The sequence below is a fragment of the Tauraco erythrolophus genome, chromosome Z (genome assembly GCF_009769465.1).
Source record: "Tauraco erythrolophus isolate bTauEry1 chromosome Z, bTauEry1.pri, whole genome shotgun sequence".
Classification (NCBI taxonomy): Eukaryota; Metazoa; Chordata; class Aves; order Musophagiformes; family Musophagidae; genus Tauraco; species Tauraco erythrolophus.
In genome coordinates, this window is record NC_141496.1 from 70931587 (window position 1) to 70946465 (window position 14879).

At 43.0% G+C, this 14879-nt stretch overlaps 2 pseudogenes; one reads left to right on the forward strand and one right to left on the reverse strand.

Moving 5' to 3' along the window:
* The window catches only part of LOC104380307 (eukaryotic translation initiation factor 2D-like), a 777252-nt pseudogene that overhangs the window by 216651 nt on the left and 545722 nt on the right, over positions 1–14879 (forward strand).
* Positions 3809–4333, reverse strand: LOC104371282 (transmembrane protein 128 pseudogene; annotated as a pseudogene).

Sequence of the window (14879 nt, forward strand, 5' to 3'; positions counted from 1 at the left end):
GCGGTAACGGCCCCGGAGAGCGTTGGGGCAACGAGCGCGCGGGAGAGCGGGGAGAAGAGCGCGAGGGAACGGTCCCGGGCGCCAGAGGGGCGGGGGGGCGGGGGGTACCCGGCAGCGAAGGAGTTCACGGGAGGGAGGGAGGGAGGGAGGGAGGGAGGAGGGAGGGGAGGAAGGGAGGAAGGAAGGGAGGGAGGAGGAGGGAGGGGGGGGGAGGGAGGGGGGAAGGGAGGAAGGAAGGGTTTGGTAGACCGTCTGCACATACCTGAAGACAGGTACGCACACGGTCTGAGAACAGGATGACCATCCCTGAAGTTAGGGAGTCCTTCACAAACTGGCAGTCAAGAATTTGCCATCCTGGAAGGGGGAACATGCCAGAAACTGTATAAACTTTGTTACCATGTTTTGGATTGTCAGCATGTGCAGCAGGAACTAGGGGAAAGGGAATTCTGTCAGGGGGAGACGGCAATCAGCGACTCACGGACCAGCTGCCCTGAACATACCCCAGACTCAAAAGAAAAGGGCAGAGGCAAAGGACTGAGGATGCCGAGTCGTTTACATGCCAGGCGAGAGAAGACTGACCCATCATTCAAGAGGGTAATGCTGAACATGTACAAGTTCTGGGAAGTGTTATGAATATGCATGATGACAACGTGTGACCAAGTTGCTCTCCCGGGGCCCTGTACGCACATTCGGTGGAGTGATCCCCCGTGCACCCGGTGCCCAATACAGAATGCCTGCTTCTTAAGGCTCCCCTGGTGTTAAGAAGTTTATTTTCCGATTGTGGTGACAACACAAACGTTACATCCAAGCACTGAGAAACAGCCATGCAAACACCAAGAAGGGAAAGGAGATAATCTCCCTGGGATTTAACATTCATGCAGCCAGAAACGAAACAAGCGAAAAGGACAAAATCACGTTTTTCTTACAAGTGGACAAACTCTTTTTTATTTTTAAACACAGTTTTAGCTTTTCAGTGTTTCCAGGTTTTCTTGTTCCTTCCCTCATGAGTCCTGCATACAGACAGGAAGGATAACTTGTGTTAAAACATCCAACGCTTACTTTGCAATAAAAAGATTATTGCGAGACCATCGGAGGTCTTGGGGCATAAAGATTACCGTGCTATGAAGATGTTTAAGAAGTAATCCTGGGGTCACCCAAGATTTGGGTAATGCATTTTTTTTTCTGAGAAAGTCTGAGGTGTTAGGGGCTTGATTTTTTATGACAACCCCTCAAGACACTTCAATGCCATTTAGAATGCCAATCACAAGTGAAATGTGGTTTACATCTATTTCAGCAGATGTTATCCTATGCTGAGATAAAGCACTTGCATCTCTGAAGAGCATGAGAGATTCCTAGGCTACCTGTTTCAAAACTTTGATTCCCATTATTTGATATACATGTTTGCATTAAAACAGACATACGTACCAGATCGTCAGTAAAGAACGTCAGAATATCCATCCAAATGTGGTTGTAACTAACAAAACCTGAGGGTCAGTAACTCTTAAGAAGGGCCTCCATGAGACTTACCCACTGACACAGTCTTCAAAAACGAAAAGAATTGGAGGGCAATCGCTCATCATCTGATTTCGGTGGCTACTCATCAGTGCTCTCCTGATCAGCAAAGTAACTGAATTTAGCTCATGTTAGCAAACTTGTATGCAACTTCAGTCTTTTTGTTCCTAGTCTAAACAGGACCTCTGATCTTCTCTGCCTTACTGGAAGGATTTTTGCCAAGCCAAAGACAAAGAATCAAGGCTCATGGATGTGAGAAATGGGAGGAACTCCTCCGGGCAAGGCCGCTGCCTGCCTTTTACCCATTTTCCTCTCACATTCAGCTGGTGCTGTCAAACCCCACCTTATGCTGAGTTTTAGAATCTAGAAAGCACTATTTCAGGCAAGTGGCTTCTGGGACACAACGCAAGTACGTGAGAACAAAAGCATAGGCGAGGAGAGAGAACTGTGCCTGGAAAAGGAAGCCCAAACAAAAAATGAGGAGGCGAGGGGAGGTGCTGAACGCCTTGCAACAGGGTGTTCGAAATGCAAAATGTTTACCTGGCTTCATGGAGAGATGGGAGAGAGGCTCTTTCCTCCAACCAGCTCGTCCCATCTGTAGGAACTTGGCACACAGGACACTGTGTTAGGTCAGAGAGGGAACGGCAGCTCCTGGTTCCAGAATCCTGGGTGTCATACGGAGCAGTTGGTTGAAGCCCAGGGATGTAACGATTTGCCTCTGCAGTACTACAGCTCCCCTTTGAAAGAGCGACAAGTCCTTTGGGCTACTGCCTACTTCTTTAGCAACACTTAAATAAAGGGAGCAATTTTTTCTCTCAAACATCCACCAGTTTAAACTGAAGGATGCCTGTCTGTCCTTTCGGATAGTTCTTGTTCAGATACAATCGAGTTCTGATTTCCTACAAAAGCTGCTATAAGCATGAGATTTTACAATATCATACAGGATGACATCAATATAGGATGACAATGCTGCCAAGGCACACACGTAAACCACTGCTAGAAACCTCCCAAGAATTTCTGCCTTCTTTGTGACTTAACAATTCTGCCAAGGTCTGTGCCACGTCTGGGTTGAACGTGCAGCTGCAGTACGTCTGGGGCACAAACTTATGGGGTTTTTTGCTTTTCTGTGCAGAAGGCTGAAGAAGGACTTGTGGCAGAGGAAGTGAGAGCTGGTGACAGTTGAAACCTGCCCAAGGGCAGGAGATGCCTACAGAAAACTCCAGCAGGACTTTTGTTTTGTCAAGAACCAAAACAATTGTCAAAGGTCTGCAAATTTTGGAGTTAGGAATAAGTGAGCCAAGGAATTTTGTGTCTAAAAGTTTCAAAGCCATTGGCTCTTAGAATAAGAGGCCCCCTTAAAATCAGGCTGGTTTGGCTCACAAATGCTGAAGGACAGGGCCAAGTCTCCTGGGTTACAAAAGCCCTCTAAGGCTCACTATCTAGGCACTGCTGTACTACCCTCCTCTATAAGCCTGGAAAAGGTGGCTAACTCATACTGGGTAACTAGTGCTGGGGAAGGTACATAGTCGGACACTGCTGAGGGGAGAAAATGTTATCAGGGCCTCGTCTGCTGAGATTGTTGAGATTGTCACTGTATAGCACTGTTGAGACGGCCATGACAGACACAGGTTCAAGTAGAATTCATCAGCGTCTCTTTATTGCAAGTTTTACATACCTTTTTATACAATTTCTAACAGTGCACACAACATAAGCAATTAGGTGATTGGTTAACTATAGCTGTTCACGCGTCTTAGCTTAATGTGTGATTGGTGAATGTTTGGTGATCACGCGTTCTATATACTCCAAGCCAAATTCATTACAGCTTGCAGTTAGTGCAAAAACTAGTCCAAGGCCTTATCTTACAGTTCCTTTTTATCTTGCGGTTTCCTGACTTTCCCAGCACCTGCAGGTTGATTCTGTTTCTTCTGTTCAGGGAGTATCCAGCTCTCAGGGAGTATTCAGCTCTTCAGGGGTCCACAGCAATCTGTCCAAGGTCCATCTTTTCTTCTGTCCTGGGAACAGCGGGTCTGGGATCCACAGGCCCGTCGTAGTTCCCCACAATGGGGCATCTACAACTTCTCTGGGCAACCTGTTCCAGTGCCTCACCACCCTCAGAGTGAGAAATTTCTTATGTCCAATCTAAATCTACCCTCTTTCAGTTTAAATCCATTGCCCCTTATGGTATCAGCTAGAGCAAACAAGCAGTATTAAAAACAAAAGTATTGGAATGTAACAAAAGTGATATCCACTTTGCAGGATAACAGTTACTTGAGTCCTTCAGATGAAGCTGAAGGACTTATCCCAGGAGTGATATGAGCATCATAACATCCATAAACTGAATGAAGAGCAACAAAAGTGTCATAAACAACCAGACAGGCCACAAGGCAATGTTGAAACAAATCACTGCTGCAATAAAGGTAGTTGTTGTGATAGGTATCAGTGCTGGATACTGTGCATCGTAATCCTCAATTCCACAACACCACTCAAGATACAGTATGCAGTAAAAGGCAACAGATAAACATGCAGCCAATAAACAACTGCCAGAGGCAAACCACCAGCTATTTGCTTGAATAGTTTCTTTAATGGTCTGAAAAAAATCAAAGTAGTATGTCACAGCAATCGATGCCAAAATCCAGAATGCAGAATGAATATTCAGTCTGTTAAGAGGCTTCCTCTTCTTCTCTACAGCTGTAGACTCTTCGGCCATCCCGCCACCCCTGAACGGCGGCTGCAGCGGCAGCGGGTTGCAGGACTCCATCCCTTGCTGCAAAGGGCGCCTGAGCCCGGGGAGGGCGTCTCCAGCCCTGACGCCGGCCTCCATCTTGGGCCGCATATGATATTGTCTTTCTCAGGAGGAACAGCCACGTCCATGTCTTCTGCTGTAACTGGCTCTCTTGGATTTCTAGGACCTTCTAACAACTTGGCATTGGGAAATCCTTCATTCTCATCCCTGTTTCTTCTCTTCCGATGTTTTTAATGTCTATTTTGTTTGCCATCTCCCAGTGGACTTTCCACCTCCTTCACTTTTTCATGGTGATTTCCACCTCTGTTACGATTTCTGCAGCTCTGCCCACCAGGATATTTCTCCCTACATCCCTGAGCATATGGCAGATTCTCTTGTCTGCTCCCAGGTGGACCAAAACTGTCTGGAGAACAGTTCGCTCTCTTTGGACATGGAGGTTGAGGGCTGACAGCACAGCCCTTGCGGAAATCTTCATACTGTTCTCTATAGTGCTTTTCCCATTCTCTGTATCTCGCCTTTTCAGATGGATCTCTGAAGTCAACAGGTCTGCCACAGGAAGCTTTAATATGATATGATGGAACTCTTGTATCTGTTAAAGTGCTCCCTTTCTCTCTCCCCTTGAGGTTTAGTCTGTGCAGCGGCAGATTGGCCTCTCAATACTGGAGAACTTCACTGGGAATGGTATCTTCTGTGTGGGGGTGACCTTGAACGGTGAGACACACGTGACCTTGATCTAGAATGATGGTTATGACTCTTCCCTTTGCCTCATCTTGGATACGGTGGCCATCGTGGGTAGGAATGAGAACTGGAATGACTAAATGATTGAGAGTTGGAGTGAGAGTGGGAAGAACCTGATCTTGACTGGGAGTTGGTAAATGAACCTCTAGAGTAAGATGATGCACTACAGGGAGACATGGACCTTCAAAAAAACACAACATAAAAAAAACCAAAAGATGTTTAAATGAAGTTTTTGAGTGCACCCTCAGCAAGTTTGCAGATGACACCAAGTTGTGTGGTGTTGTGGACACACTGGAGGGAAGGGATGCCATCCAGAGGGACCTTGACAGGCTGGAGAGGTGGGCGTGTGAGAAACTCATGAAGTTCAACAAGGCCAAGTGCAAGGTCCTGCACATGTGTCAGGGCAATCCCAAGCACAAGTACAGGCTGGGCGGAGAATGGATTGAGAGCAGCCCTGAGGAGAAGGACTTGGGACTGCAGGTAGATGAGAAGCTCAACATGAGCCGGCAATCATAAAATCATAGAATCGTCTGGTTGGAAGAGACCTTCAAGATCATCGAGTCCAACCATTCACCCTGCACTGTCAGGGTCCCTAAACCAATGTGCAATTGCAGCCCAGAATGCCAATCGTATCCTGGGCTGCATGGAAAGAAGCGTGGCCAGCAGGTCAAGGGAGGGGATTCTGCCCCTCTACTCTGCTCTCATGAGACCCCACCTGGAATACTACATTCAGCTCTGGAGTCCCCAACACAAGAAGGACATGGAGCTGCTGGAGCGAGTCCAGAGGAGGGCCATGAAGATGATCCAAGGGCTGGAGCATCTCTGCTATGAAGACAGTCTGAGAGAGTTGGGGCTGTTCAGCCTGGAGAAGAGAAGGCTCCGGGGTAATCTTATTGCAGCCTTTCAGTACTTAAAGGGAGAGGGCCTACAGGAAAGCTGGGGAGGGACTTTTTACAAGGGCGTGTAGCGATAGGACAAGGGGCAATGGCTTTAAACTGAAAGAGGGCAGATTTAGATTAGATACAAGGAAGAAATTTTTCACTCAGAGGGTGGTGAGGCAGTGGAACATGTTGCCCAGAGAAGTTGTAGATGCCCCATCCCTGGAAGTGTTCAAGGCCAGGTTGGATGAGGCTTTGAGCAACCTGGTGTAGTGGAGGGTTTCCCTGCTCATGGCAGGGGGGTTGGAACTAGATGATCTTTAAGGTCCCTTCCAATCCTAATCATTCTATGATTCTATAAGTTAATTCAAAACAGTCACTCTCCACAATTTTTTCTCTCCCAAATTTGGTTTGGGTTTTTTTGTCCTCTCCATGTGCTTATAGAATCATAGAATGGTTAGGGTTGGAAGTACAGTACATCATAGATATTGCATACACGTTCGTCCATCATTCCTGTTTCCTTTCTACAGGACTAAATCACACTTCTTTTAGTCTGCACTTCAGCCATCAAAAACCTGAAGCATATATGAAGCTTGTTTTAAATTACTTAATAAAGCTTCACTTTCATAAATCTTATTCTACCTAAAGCTCTACATGCAAGTAAAGATGTTTTAGTGCACAGGTGCATAGCTCTTCCTCTTATCTGATTTTACGAATCATGGTTCAGAGTATTCGAGAGTTCCTTCATGAACAGGATAACTGGAAGCCTCCCTTTTTGTGAATTTATATCTGTACCTACTTAGTCACTTCCTCTACACTTTTAGTACACTCAGCACCATCCTATTGCCCTTGCCTTTTATTCTTCCTCACAGTATTTCCCTGCTTCTTCTCATGTCTCTTCTTCCTTGACTGACTGACAGTCAGCAGGTGCCAGTTTTGGTTTGGAGCTGACGAAGTGCCGAGTACCTACTATGCACATCTTGACTGAGCAACTGATTCCTGCTTCTTAAAATGGGTAGGGCTCTGAATTACAATTGCCTCTCCCTGAGTGCACACTGTAAAGCACTGGTTCCTCTTCTCCAGTCAGCTACTGATTTTCACAAAACTTCAGCAGCTTCATGTTACGAAACACCAGGTTTGATTCACAGTAGGTTATTGCAACCAGGTGTTTTTTGAGGGGACAGACAATCACACGTAATCATTACATAATCATTTATTTATTGGAGAACCAAGCCAAAAAATAGTTAACATTTTTATTTTAAAAGATCCATCAATATTCTCTGGTTTTGTTAAAAGGAATAATTAAGAAAATGTATAAATGAGACGTTTCTTAAAGCTTTTCAGTTTGAGATCATTAAATTCGGTTTTAATAACATTTGCTGTTATTTCCAAGACAGGTTATAAAATGGTGCATAAAAAAGTGTAAGATAAAAGGTGCTTAAATGGAAATGACTTCACAATTTGACAAATTAAAATCAAAAAGAGAAAGTTCAAATAGAAAATGTAGCTACTTCATTGATAATGTCAGTATATTTTTCTAAAGTTTTGTGCTTCAAGTAGGAAATAGAAGCCATTTTCATCTTGGCTTTATTCCAAATTTCATAGATGAGAGCAATCAAGTTAGCTTTCACAGCTTAGTTAGAAAGGCTCAGAGTAATTAACAGAAATATAATTTAAGAAAATGGCACATTCTTGAATATCACATATGCACTGAGACAGCATAATTGCTTCATTCCAGGCTACGGGAAGATTCACGTGTTCCCCAGAACCTAAAGTGCTAAGACCTAATTTTGGCTGTTTGAAGGAAAAGGGTGAAAGGCTAAATAAAAGTTTAAAATATTTTTGGTTCATTTAGCTGATGGAACGTTTTCTTACAAGCAAAAAACAGCTTTGTTTGAAAGAAAAGTCCATACTTTAGAGACAACATTAAATGAGCTTGCTGATGCAAAACTCGAGTAGGAATTAATGAGACATCAGTGTTAAATCTCTAGAGTTAGCACTTAAGTTAGAACAGTCATTCATACCTATAATTACAGTCTTATTACCCATTTTAAACATGTACTAACAAAAACACTTATTTACCACCTCTGTAACAAATCTGTAACTCCAACCAAGGTAGTGCAAGGACACTACTATGACAACCAACGTAACAATAAATTGCTGGAAAATCTGAAAATGCACTACTTTGGGGGTTTTGTCATTTGCATTTTTGCAGATCAAATGACTTTTTTTCTCAATAGACATCCACTTATGGAATGTTTTATAACTGCATGGAGTGTTTAATAGCCAAAATGCTGGCACACTCTGGTCATTAAATGAGGAAAATACATAATAATTAGATCTGTTAACACTTTGCATATATTCAGCAATTCCTGTGAAAAACAGAAGAGCTAGAATATGCTTTTCTTTTTACTGTTACCACCCATCTAGAAGTGATGCTGTGGGCTGACACCGTCAGCTCCTTTCATGCACCAGTAATTCCACCAGTAAGGAATTAAAATGAGCCTTTCCTGTCTCAAAATTGATGTAGTTAATGAGGAAGCAGCAGTTTTGGGCACAAAAGATAGGATCAGCTGCAGGCTTAGGAAAACTAGGTAGTCGTCTGCGGTGGCACACTAATCTGGGCAAAATCACCCCAGAAAGAGGCAGAAGATATTTTATCATCTAATTTGTCTGCACAAAACTCTGGGGAAGCTTTTCTTGATGGTGATCCTAGGAAAGAGATCTGACAGTGTGGAGGTAGGGTAATTGCTGGAGGAGGACAGTTTCACAGCTGCACCATATCTGATTTCCAAACCTCTCTACAGTAACAAGAAGCACGGTTGTCCGGGGCTTATTTGTTTTTTCTTATCCATAAGGCAACGAAATTCAATTTTGTCTATACTGTTGAGAAGGTGTGAGCCACTTCGGGCTGGAGATGGCAGAATTAACTTTGTCAGTAAATGCACTAAGCTGAGGCTGTTATTTTGATCTGTACATTTCAGTTCACTAAAGGAGGCTGCTTCTTTACTGACTGTGTTGTAAAGCATTCTTCTGGTGCTGAAATGAATCCAGGCTTAATGTGGACAAAAATGGATTGCTAAACTCAAGCCCAAAAGCAGCCAAATCTCACTAAGAAGCCCATTCTAGGGCTCCAAATGTAAGAGTCTTTTGACTTTTGGCTCTTTTAGCCAATGTTCTTTTCGTGCCAAGTTTAAGAACCGCAGCACAAAGGATAACCCTCAAAATGAAAGTCCATAATTTGCAAATAGGGCCTTAAGTGTGTTTTATAATTCCTGCGTTTTCCGTTTGGAATGTAGAACAAATTATATTAGCACCACAACCTTCTCTTTGGGGCTTTCTAAATGCCAAATGTATCGCTTTCATAATATTTTTCCAATTTGAATGACCACTCTGTTTCTATGCATTATCTATTTTTGGCTTAGGAAACTCATAAGGAATCATTTTGGGTTGCAGAAAATGGTGTTTACTGTCTTCTCCTTTCAAAATAGTTGCAAAGATTTTAATGGAGAGAATAAAATAAAACATAAAATTCATCAAAGCAGTGTTACAGCTAAACTGCTCCTCATAATATTGCTAAAAATTCTCCAGCTCAAATTTAGATTTATACATCTATAAGCTAATTAAATTCTGTATCTTTTCCTATTATGTTTTAAAGTATTATGGTATTGTTAGGATTGGGACTTCAGACACAAAATCATCCTTTTGATTACACGTAAGCCATTTACTGATTTGACATCCCATTACTATGTTGTGTAAGATAAATACTATTAAATTACATTTATGTTTTTCAATAGTCCCTATCATACTCCATGATCACTATCAATAAGATTGGAAAAGCTTCTGCTTTTAGGAATACCCCACTCAAACAGTGGTTTCACAGCGGTTTAAGCCAATCACCTTGATATGGTATCATGCTTTTAAACAGCGATGTGGACCCAGCCCCACCATAGCACTGAGTACATGTGACAGATTGTATCGTGAATCAGCTCAGGAAGCTCATCTGTTTGGAAACTAACTCTAACAAAGAAGAGTGGGGAAAAAAAAAGTGATGACCTATCACAGAGATCAGCTCCCTTGATGAGCTCTCCAATGGTGGTGAACAGTGGCAGAGGACACAGCGGGACTGATGCGAAGCTGATATACACAACTGCAGCCTTAGAGCTCTTGGGGTAAAAAACACCCTTCAAGACCTGGGGTAAACTCCTGGCCCTGCTGCCATCAGTCTCACTTCCTCTTCATCCTTGTCCTCTTTGGTGGTTGCAAGAAGTGCTCTGTCTCCATCGAGCTCAAGGGGAGAAATTATGCATTACCTGACAGTTCAGCAACAAAGCAGTAGGTCGCGTTTGAAAACGTTTTCTGCTTGCTGCTGACGTTACATTACTGCAGGTTATTGGGTAAATAGTACGGTGAGAAACACATAAGCCCTAAGACACCTGGCCTGAATTTGTTTCGGTTTGAGGCCAAACTATGCATGGCTTCATAATATAGGAGTATTTTGCCTGCGCCATGCATTGTATTGCTGCAGGGAGGTGCTACACTGGCCGAGAGCAAGCCAACTCTGGAACCAGCTCTGTCGCTATGCTCCTATCTAGTCCCTAGTTACTGTCCTTTGCATGGCTCTGCACAATACAGCTCACTTAGCACCAAGTCAGGCATCACTTTTATTGTTGTGCTTTGCGCAGCGGAGACATATCCCAGGAGCTTTTCCATTGATTTGGCTGAGCTTTAGATGATCCCTGTAAATACTAAGATAAAATTCAAAAGCTGGCAATTCTAATTATGCCTGGCAGGAAGATTTCCTCTGATATCCGGGCGCAGTACTAGCAAGCCTCACAGAATAAAAACCGTAAATTTTTTTTTAAGGAACACTGTCACTGTCTGCGTACATACCAGTATGCAGGATCACTGTCTGATTTGATTTCATTTCATTTATGTCACTGCTTTTATGATCTCAGCATTTTAATTATTAAAACTTTAAACTTTTGCTTCTACTTCTGTAGAAAGTGTTGATGGATGGGAAAAACCACAGGGGAAAATAAATAAATAATGTTTATTATTTACATATAGCAGAAGATAGCAGAGAAGTTGATTTCTTCTTTCAGTACATATCATGCATTTGGCAAGCATTTTTCTAACTAGTTCTTATTTTCTGGAGGTTCTGACAGATTGGACTTCTGAACGAACTTGTCTGTGATTTCCAAGTTACACTCTGAAAAATATAGAAAACAAAAAAAGAAAAGAGAGAGAATGAAATTCAGCTTCACTTTTAATCTATTGTTGAATTAATTGCATTGCTTTGCACTTATAATATGAAATGTATTATAGTTTTAAATAAGATTTTAATTGAGATACAGCTTTCGTAATGATATTGCACTAAACAATCCAAGTCTTCACAAAATGTTTTGCTTGTAAACTGCTGGAAGGGTGAGCTGAAAAATCAACAAGAATTAGCTTGATGCATACTCATTTATATCATATATGAAATCCGGTTTCTCCAGTAGGAATTTTCCACCTCTCCCATACATCAGAATTTCCCCCCTTTTTCTGGATATGGTAGTGGTCATATACAAGCTAGTAATTTGTCTCTCCCTACTGTGAGATCATCTTATAGTGGGCTGTTCTTAATGGTCAGTTAAAACTGCATCAGTATTTAGATAATACTGGTAACATGGTTCAAAACACTGACTTCTTGAGCCTTCAGCCAGTCAGAAACACCACTACTGGTAGTCCTGCAAATAGCTCTTTTTGCTTTGTGATGTTGACTCTGAAACCTAACGACCTAACTAAAGCAATAACACCATACTTTCACTTTGCTGGATGCCTGTTAGCAGACCTCAGAACCCAGAGCCCACCCACAGCAGCTCCCAGCTGCATGCTCTGCCAGCGCCCCTCGTGCCTCACGTGTACCCCGGAGGTGCGCTGTCAGAGGACTCTTGGCATTTTCACAGGGCTGGTTAAGCGCTCCTTGAGCTCCCCCGTGTGCCTCGCTGCGGGGCTGAGCGGGTGCTGACGCCGCCGCGGGGGAGGTGGCGGGAGGGCAGGACTGGAGGCGGAAGGTCGAGGAGGAAGGAGAGTGAGAACACTTTGCAGTGGCAGCTAGTCCTCAGCTGCATCGCAAAGCCCACCCTCCTTCCCAGCACTGGGGCCGTTCCCAGGTTATTTCCCTCGCCTTGAAAGGCTCCCGGTAGCTTAGGAGGCCTCTGCTAGCTGCCACATCCATAGGCTTCCTCTGCTGACATCACTGCATAGTCAATATGAGATGTTGCGTCTCATTAAATATTACACTGTAGGGACAATAAAACTAATTGTAATTTCATCCCAGGTTAAAAAAAAAAAATAGCGCACTGTACAGCTTGTATCGCTTTGGTTCATATTTGATTCAATTAAAGCCTACACTTTAAATGTAAATGAAATGGCCAAACAGTTTCTAGCCTGCTGAACCAGTATCCCGTGGAGTTTAGGCCCAGCTTGTAAACAGGGCTTTGATAATAACCAGAAGGTACATTTTGAAGCAGTACATTGGAATCAGCAATTAAATAAAGTGGTGAATTTAAACTATCATCAATAAATGAAGACAGATGAGAAATAATCAGCAAGTGGGCAGAAGGTGAGATAAATATAAGGCAAAATGGAAACTGAAAGCTGCTACAGAAGAGGCATGTAATAGTTAACTTGGGATACAGCGACTTACACAGAAGCCTGACTTAGTTCCTGGACATGCCCAGGGCTGGGGAAACGGGAGACTGGCAGCAGGCTGACACCTCTCGCCTTAGCTTAACATTGTGGCACACTGGGAGCCGCTCAGCTGCTCAGAGGAAAGACCTCTGGGTCCCTGCAGTTCCTTATTGCTCACCCCTGTGTCAGAACCAGCGTACGATTTGAGGCAGGTGTGCCCTGCAGATGGGGAAGCGGTTTGGGGATACGTACAGCAAACCTAGCTAGCTTTAGTGTCTTGGGTCGGTGTGCCAGTGAGGGGTCAGCAGCACGGGCTGGTCCTGGGAACTCAGGAAGATGTTCTGCCCTGTGCTGAAGCCTGAGCCCATGCACCTCCACTGCCACTGCTGCTGAAACGAGCTCAGCTCTGCCTGCACAGATGGCGGCCATGCCTCTGACTGCAGCCCAGGCACGTTCTTTATACAAGTCTATGGGTGTATCGATGCGCTAGCAACAAAACAAGATAAAGCGGGTAGATTAAAAAAGTCGTTGAGCCTTTCCCACGACCCAGCCATATTTACTGTCCTCTGATGGCTTCAGGGTGAGTAAAGTCTATGATGTGTTTTCTGTCTCTGATTTTTAAGATTTAGTAATATATAACACATGTCAGAAGTAGAAAATATTGAATTATTAGAGATGACATTTCAGGTTTCCCCAGGCTATGTAAAAATTATGTCAAAGTACACTGTACTTTTCCCACAGTCAGAGGAAAGTCCCAAGGCAAAATCGTCCTCTCTAATCTACTTTTCTATTTCTAGTATGTATTTTACAAATAACTTTTGCCTTATCAATTATTTCACAGATACTAACAACAGCCTGTGATGCATTATTTAAAAGAAAGAAGACTGCTCATTTGTAGCCTTATGTGTAGAAAGTGAACTGCTTAATTGAATGCCTCTCACAGGCTTCCACAACTCAGTTTAATGAATATTTAAGGACAATATAATGTAGCTATTTTTAACCAATAGCTGACTGCTGTAAAAAAGGAAAGCTTCACAAATACAGGCATTGGAATCCAATACGGTGCACTGCAACAACAACAAAAAGTCATAAAAGCAAAAACATGAGCGAACGTTTACAAAGCAAGAAAAGTCACCTAAAACTATTATTTTTTCAGTATGAGGACCAGCCACAGGAATATTAATGTTACTAAAAAATTCTATAAAAGCTCAGTTTTAGATTAAGATTTGTTAAGAATTACACTGTGTTTATGACCCAGTGGTATGACAATTTAATGGTTTATCAGACCATATTCCAATACATCATTAGTTTAACTATGTATTTCTTAAAAGTGAGGTGGTTACCAAAATTGAAACGACCAGAGTATTATTTCTGCATTCTCTGTATTTGATTTTCTTCTCTCTGTCCTTCTGTATTTCATCTTCTTTCCAAACTTCCCACCCCTATTCACTTTCTGCTTGGGTTTGGTTACATTACCAGGTAAAGATCGCTCTTCTTTCCAACCCAGGCCTGGAAAGACACACCACTGAAAAGCTCCAGGCTGTTTGTAGAAAAACATATGACTGCACTCACACCACATGCCATGTCACAAGTCCAAATGCCATTAGTAACAGCTGGATAAGATAGTCTGAAGCTGGTCCAGGAGGAGGTGAGGTGTGGAGGAGATGGCTGGATCTCAGCCTGGTCTGTGCTTGCAGCCATTCTTTTACCCTGCACGCACAAAGTTCCTCTGCTTCATTTCTGTACCTGCTGCAATCTCCATTTTTCACCCCCCACATACGTTTTTTTTCAGCCACTCTTGACTCCTTCATCTGCGGTGATCAGCAGGAGTCAGCTCCCCATATCTTCCTTCCTCCCTTTTGAAAGGCATAGCTAATGAAGGTAATACAAATAAAACACCAGCTCATAAATATTGCGAAAATGACCTAGGGCTAACATGGTTGTCAAGCAACCAATTCTCTCCTAATCACTTCAGCTAGGGATGGAGATGGGTTAGTGTTGATCTGGCAAGTCTTTTCTGAACAGAGAAATTGCTATCCTACTCTACTATTACGTGTTGCCCAGTGTCAAGTCTCTAACAGCAAACTGAAATCAGCTATTTCAGTAGTGGAAACATTTTGACAACTAGCAAATGATTCATGCATTGGCTGTTTTTTTCCAACTTTTAATGGGTAGTGATTGGCATAATGTGCCCTGTATGTTTGTTCTGATGCAAAGATGAATGCTGTGTCAAGGTGAAGATCTTTCCAACAATGAGTTTCACAGAATTAACTGTGTTCTGTACCTTCTAAAACTTTTTACTTTAAAAGTAGTTCCTTTAGATCTGTTTG